General features: G+C 56.3%; 1 long non-coding RNA gene across 1 annotated transcript; it reads left to right on the top strand.

Annotated features, from left to right (window-relative positions):
• Window positions 1-6,739, top strand: LOC147649318 (uncharacterized). Its single transcript, XR_015279217.1, has 2 exons — window positions 1-426; window positions 1,770-6,739. It is a non-coding gene; the product is annotated as an uncharacterized LOC147649318 (long non-coding RNA).
• The last annotated feature ends 226 nt before the right edge of the window (window positions 6,740-6,965 follow it).

The raw sequence follows: 6,965 nt of genomic DNA, 5'->3' as shown, positions 1-6,965 counted from the left end.
AAGGGTCAGCCCTTGTTTTTAATAGTCATTGCATAAACTGCATGGGACTCAAATATGAGGCCATGGCTAGAGAACTCACCTGGGCTGCTTGGTGTTCACACCCCTTGTAAATCCCATTGGCATCCAGGAGCAGATCACATGGAACAAAGTGTTTCTCAAGCCTTGGCTGGCAACTGATGCAGCAGCTTCACCCCACACCAGGGATGCCAAGCCAGGACCAGTCTGAGCTGTGGCACCTGCCTGCCTGGGCTGGCAGTGCCCAGCAGGTGTAGCTGAACCCAGGCTTGGAGGCAAATGACAACAGCTGCATCCACACCTGTGCCAAGGTCTGGGTTAACCAAAGTGTAGCTGTGAAGTTGTGGGTGTTAAGACTGGTGCCTGTGTGGGTGAAAGATGCACAGATGCTCAGTCTGGGAAAGGCTACAGGTAAGGACCAGGGACTTCCACAGTATGGGACCAAGCTCTTATATGCAGCATCTCTCCCATAACCCTGCATGGAGGGGTGGGGAGGGCTAGCCAGGCTTCTATTCCTCTTGTGGGGGTAGTTCTGCCAAAAAACTCAGTGGTTTCCTGGAGGAGTGTTGTCATTCAGCTCTCTGGGGCTCTGCTGACTTTCATGGCATTCTTTTTGGGTCCTGTACAGCCGCTCCTTCACGTTGGCCATTGAAATCAGCCCTGACCCTCGTAAGAGTGTCCATCTGAACAAAAAGCTCCAGGAGCTGATGCATTTTCATAGAATCAGATATATTAAAAAGCTTTTTTGGTCCAGAAGAAGGTCTCAAAAAAATTACTTTCCCTGTGAATCCAAATTGTTTTCTCTCTGTCAGTCCCTACTGAGACTGTGAATGTGATTGTTCCTCTTTTGCCATCAGGGCAGTAGGAAATGTGTATGCCTGTGTTCATGTGTTGTGACTCACACCAGCACAGCTGGCTGCTTCTCCACAGTGTGCTTGGAACAGAGCCTCAGGAGCTGGAGGTGACTGCAGACTGACAGAACAGGCTGCATCCCTGTCCCTCTGCACAGAAATTGGGTGGTGTTGGTGCATGAGAAAATACACAAAGCTTGTCCAGGCTTTTGGTGGGCTACAAGCAGGCATTTGCTGTCATTCTGTGTCATTCAGATGGCTCCTGAATGGAGAGACCCTGAGAAATCCTGCTGTAGATGCTGGTGGGAAAGGGCTGCAGCCCCTTGTGCTACAGCATGAGCTGCAGCATTCCCCTTGCTGCAGCTCTGGATGACTCCGTTTGTTCCCTGGGTAGTGAGACCCTGACCCCTGGGTACCCTGGTCTCCTCCATGGGCAGCAGGATCTTGCAGCCCTGAGCATCTCTGTCCTTTCTGAGGCAGTGGGCTGCAAAGTCCTGGGTATCCAGACTGGCCAGTGGTGGCCCATGGCAGGGAGGAGCAGTCTGTGCTCAGGGTACACCTGGGAAACAGATGATCAGATGTGTTCCAGCCATCTCAGCTGCCTGAGTTCATCTCTGCTTGCTCCAAGCCTGCTTGAGCTTGGCTCCTGGCTCCACCACCCCCTCCATGGCCCCCTGAACTAACTGGGGGTGAATGTACTGGACCACAAAACTGTGGCAGTTCAGGCACAGGCTGAGCATGGTGTGGGACCAGGGGGAAAAGCTGTGAGGCTCTGTCTGGCCCAGTCTGTGTAGGAAAGGGTGTTAATGCCAGCAGTATCCCAGCCCAGTACGCTGCCCTCCCGAGAGGCATCGTGTCCCTGCCCAGCTACCCCAGCAGGATGTCCTTGTTTTCTGCCTGCAGGTTTGGGAGTGAACATAAAGCTCATTTCCTCTTGTCGCCTCTCTGCTCAGATCCTTCCTCCCTGAGATGCTGCAGTAAAACAGAGCCCGAGAGTGAAGCTGGAGCTGCTTCCCTAGCAGTGTGGGACCAGGGAAAGGGTCCCTGAGGAGCTGTGGGTGCACTCATGGTGCTCAGACCCAGCTGAGCTGGCAGGGAAGGGGCTTGCACAGAGGCTGAAGCCATTGGGATAAGCCAAACCCCAACAGCAGGACAACCACCACACAGTTTCCTTGCCAAAAGCTCCTGCCTTGCCGTTTCCCATCAAGACCCCCTTGACCCTGCATCAAACACAGACCACCCTCAATGACACCCTCTCCCTGGGGACCTCCTGCTCTGTGCCACCTCTTGCTAGGTTCCACTAAGGTATGTGACCCAGTGTGTCCTTGTCCCCAGCACAGCCCTGCACGACCAACCCTAGTCCAGGTGCAGGGTGCCTTTGTCCCCTGTCCCCCAACCTATGTCCCCTCTGATCTAGCCGGCCACAGGTGACATTTTGTGCCTGTGTGGCACAGAAGGCGTGGGCTTTTATCTCGGGCAATCCTTGATGTGCTTGGCACAGCACTTGGCTAGCCAGGATAGGCCAGGACAGATTTTTTTCTTTGTGGCTGCAATTGCAGTTCAGCCTTATCAGTGCTGAGGGAAATGCCGTGCAGGCTTTCCGCAGCTGGGGTTTGCTTTGGCCACGGGCCAGCCCCGCCGGCAGCACCAGGGGGACCTGCCCCAACGGCATGTCCTGCTGTTATGTGGCCCTAAACACACCCCAACCGGCAGTGAGAGCCATCCGTGGGATGCTCCTGCGTCTGGGACATTCTGGTACTGGGATCATGCTGTTCGTGGAGGATTTGCAGCCTGGGTTGCCTTGAAAATCTGTGATCTTGGCTGAAACAGTACACTCCTTCAAAACGGCTTTTTCTTTTAGGAGCTCTGAGCCCTCATGTCCTCCTCTAGCCAACAGACTGTTAAATGGGTTTTGAAAACTGATTGTCCCCAAAAGGGGTGACTCCCGGAAAGGGGGACACCTGCCCTGTGAAATCCTGTGACCTCAGTCCCACACTTAGGGTGGGATTCCAGCTGCAGCCCTGTTCTCTGTGGGAAATGCCCCTGCCCAGGGGCAGCAGCCCTGTGATCCCCAGCCCCTGGTGATAGGCAGGGACACTGACCTGCGTGGGTACAAGGATGTCACCATCACCTGGTGGGTGATGTAGTCTCAGCTTCACCCACGGATTTCCAGCTCAACCCTTCACCCTGAAGAGCAGGATGGGGCTGGCTGTACACCATGAGCACAAACTAGCCCCCAAATTCCTTCTGCTTCTGTGCTCTCTGCCCTCTAGCACCCAGTAAAGATGCCAGCTGAGTCCTTAGGACTAAGAGAATTTCCTGCCCAGCAGATGCCTCTCTGCCCTGCACAGCCAAACTCAGTTTTTCCCAGGGGAGTTATTTCCAGCTGTTTTCAGGTCTCCACACCCCTTCCCCCAGCTTCACTCCCCCCACTGCAGAGCCCTTGGCATCCGACGCCGTTTTGACATTTCCAGTGGAATTGGGAAAGGCCACTCATGTCCCTTTGACAGAGCACCCTTCTCCAGCTGCTGCCCCGCGGCCGGCAGGTTCCCGGCTGCCGGGGATCTGGCAAGGGCCGGGGAGGCTCAGCGGGACCTTTCCGACGGGAATGGCACAGATCTGCCATTGAGGAGAGCAGAAAAGCCTCTCTGTGCCGCTGCCCGAAGAGCACATCCGCTGCTGGCAGACAATCGGGCCTTTGAGCTGGCAGCTGTGGAGTGGGGCCAAGGAGAGGAGCTTGGCTGCTGCCCGCCTCTGAGGTGAGTCAGAGAGTCAGAGCCTGAATCCTCCTGTGGGCAGCACTTCTGCCATTGCTTTCTGCCCTTGGATCTCCACTGGGAACTTCCCACTCCATCTGCAGGGCAGGAACACTCTCCCCAAGTGTGAATCCGCTGCCACCACTTCCATGAGCTACCTCCTGCCAGACTCTGTCCAGGACCTCCAGTGTGTCCAGACTGCTCTGGTGCCAGCATCCAGCTGGTTCATTCCTGCCCAGCGAGCAGAGAGAAGCTGGAGTCCAATTTATGGGAATTTTTTTCTTGCAGATGCTGCACAGTGTAGGTGGAACCTCTGAACTTGCTGGTCTGAGCCCACCTACACTGTGGGGACAGGGATGGTGCCATGGGGGACAGCATGTGGGACCTGCATCCTCTCCCTCGAGGAAGAAAAGAGGAACAGTGTGATTTGGCCCCCCTGCCATGGGACATGTGGCAGGGAGCACCTGCAGCGCTATTGGCACCTGGGGACATCTGGGGCACTGTGGGTGGCAGAAGTGCTGCCCTGGCCCCCTGGCTCTGCTCCAGACATGTCTCCTCTGAGAGAAGGACAGACACCTGAAATAAGGGACAGTTGTTAATGATTCAGTGTGTGTTTGAGGGGTGCAACACAGGCCCTGGGAGTTGAGGTCAAGCAGGGTGTGGGGGGAGTGCAAAAGGAAGTGTCCCTCTAGACAGATACGGATTCCAGGAGTTGGAGAGTCAAAGCCCAGCCGAGCACCGGGGTGGTGGCTGGTGCAGCCCATCGAGCTCTGAACAGGAGGGTGATGCTGCAGGGTGGCCAAAGGACCCCAAGACCCACAGGGCAGAGGGGAGTGGAGGCAGTGGTGTCTGGGGTGGGGAGCAGGGCACCAAGGCACAGCTGGGGCTGGGGGACAGCAGCAAGAGGTGCCAGGCTTGCTGGTGAGGAGAGCAGCGCATAGGGGTCTGTCCAGTGTGAACCTCTGGGGCCGGATCCAGGGGAACTATGGGAGCAAGTCACATCTGCCTGCAGAAGCCGTGATGGGATGACAAGGTGTGGGGTGGCAGGGTGAGGTACTGGCAGGGTGATGGGATGATAGAGTGATAAGGTGAGGGGGTGACAGGGTGGTCGTGATCCCGAGCTCTCAGCTCCGGTGCTGCGCTCTTGAAGCCCCGACTCCAGCCCCATTCCAGCCCCATTCCAGCCCCATCCCAGCCCCATCCCAGCCCCATCCCAGCCCCGACCCCAGCCCCATCCCAGCCCCATTCCAGCCCCGTCCCAGCCCCATTCCAGCCCCATCCCAGCCCCATCCCAGCCCCATCCCAGCCCCGTCCCCAGCTCCGTGTCCCCTCGTGCCTGCCCCGCGTCGACCGGCAGGGTGCGCTGCTGCCCCGGGAACAGGGATGGAGCCTGGGATGTGCTATGGGATGGATTTATGGGATGGGTTTATGGGATGGGTTTATGGGATGGATTTATGGGATAGGTTTAGGGGGTGGGTTTAGGGAATGTGTTTAGGGGGTGAGTTTAGGAGGTTGGTGCTGGGGGTCCACACTGGAGGGTGTCTGGGGTGGGTGTCTGGGGCAGGTACCTGAGGTGTGGGCACCGGCTGGGGTCAGGAAGCAGCAAGGCTCTGGGGACATGGGGGCAAGAGCTTTTTATTGCTGAGGACAGTGACAGGACAGATAAGAGCCCACATGGCCCAGGTCAGCACAAAGATTTTTTTTCTCTCCCCACCCCGACCTATGCAGCCCCTCAATGGCTGCTCCCAAACACCTGCCATGGCTTGGGATGACACGGAGAGATGGAGTCATGGGAGGAGAGAACAGAAGCCCTCCATTGCAGCTCTCGCTCAAGCCTGCAGTTCTCCTCTGTGCTGCTCAGGCTGGCAAACATATCCCCTGAGACCCTCTCAAAACCCCACACAGGAGTAGAGAGGCTTGTTCCCACTGGTGATGGACACAACAGGCACATCCTAGGCCTCTGGAGATGCTCCACCACCTAAAACGCCTCCAGTAGACCAATAACAGCTCTAGAGAGCTAATGGCACCTTTTTTCAGGGGGGTCAGTGCGATGTTGGTTTTTTGCCAGAGATGATGCCCAGTGCAGCACTGGGGATAGCTGGGGACAAGGATGTCTCCCATGGGGAGCATGGGCTCCCTTCTATGCTGGAGTCCTGCTGGAAAGTGAAGCTGGAGCATCCTGAGCTCTTCCTCAGGGTACAGGGGACCTTAGCCATCAATCATTTAGTGCTGTGAATTTTTAATGTGTAAAAATCTCTTTAAGTGAGGAGTCGAGTGCAGAGAGGCTGATGATTAATTCAGGGAGTGACGCATGGAGGTGAGTGCTGGCCTGGCCACAATGGGCGAGGGGTCCCACTGCTGGGGACCAGCCACCAAGCAAGTCAGGGTGGTGTGGAAGGGATGGACCCCCTAAGGGCTGGTGCCACAGGGTCATCAGTCAGCAATGCCACAGCGACAATTTCCAATGACCACCCAGGACATTGCTGACACAGTCCTAGAGGAGTTGCATGCACCTGTGTTAGATTATTTTGGAGGGATATGAGGCTGGGAGCTGCTCGAGTGGGGTTTCCCTGCTCAGGTGATGCTGCTGGTGGTGTTGGAGGCTGGGGGCTCTGGCAGCCCCTCCACACCAGTGACCCCTTGGAGCCCCCACCCCATTTCCTGTCTGCAACGGGGTACCAATAAATGCATAAATAATAGTACCAGGAATAGTGCACAGATTGTGGAGGCGACCAGGTGTCCATGAGGGACACACTGCACATCCTCACCACCCGTGTCCCCTTCAGTGGGGTGAGAAAACCCCAGTCCTCCCACAGTGGCCTCAGGGAGGATGAGCCAAACCAAGAGACCCTTAGGGTATGAGATAACCAGAGAATGGCACACCAACAGGAGGACGGGGAAAAAGAGCAGTGGCCAGGGGTTTCTTGCTCTGGCAAAAGTTCTGGTCACACTGCTCGCACCCAAGCATGGCACATCGCGGGCAGGACTGGTGTAGGCACAAAGCCTTGGCTGTTGAGCACCCAGCAGGTTCAGTCATGACAGGAGATGCAGATGTGTCAAACCTGAGTCACCCCCTTCCCCCTTCCCCGGCTCCTGTGTCCTGCCAGCACCCCCAAAGCTCTACCAGACCCTCCCTTTTCAGCTGTGGCTGGATCTCAGCAGCCTGGAGAGCTGGGAGCTGAGCCAGCAGGAAGAGACACGTGGTTGTGCTCAAACGCAGCTACCACCTTTCAGAAGTAGACAGAGAAAGTGTTAATGTAGATCTATTTTATTGAAAACTGCATTTCTCCAACAGCATTGGAGCCATCAGGTTTTAACTTTTAGGTATTTGGGGAGCTGGGCT

Source organism: Cyanistes caeruleus, chromosome 25 (genome assembly GCF_971803275.1).
Source record: "Cyanistes caeruleus chromosome 25, bCyaCae1.hap1.1, whole genome shotgun sequence".
NCBI classification, from domain to species: domain Eukaryota; kingdom Metazoa; phylum Chordata; class Aves; order Passeriformes; family Paridae; genus Cyanistes; species Cyanistes caeruleus.
This window is presented reverse-complemented; position numbering and strand designations above follow the sequence as displayed.